This window comes from Brassica oleracea, chromosome C4 (assembly GCF_000695525.1).
Source record: "Brassica oleracea var. oleracea cultivar TO1000 chromosome C4, BOL, whole genome shotgun sequence".
Taxonomy (NCBI): Eukaryota; Viridiplantae; Streptophyta; class Magnoliopsida; order Brassicales; family Brassicaceae; genus Brassica; species Brassica oleracea.
In genome coordinates, this window is record NC_027751.1 from 24,120,533 (window position 1) to 24,120,743 (window position 211).

Sequence of the window (211 nt, forward strand, 5' to 3'; positions counted from 1 at the left end):
AGTCAAACCAGTTGGACATAAGTAAGTCTTTGGTGAGAAATTATAATAAGAATGGCGAAATTGCATGAGGTTCTCACAAAGACCTGGAATCAATTATAAAGGAGACATACTCCTATGTGGTGGATGCAATGACATTATGATTCCTTATAAGTCTGAAAAATAAAATACATATCTATATGGTCCACTGGATAACGAAATTATGTGAAAGTTC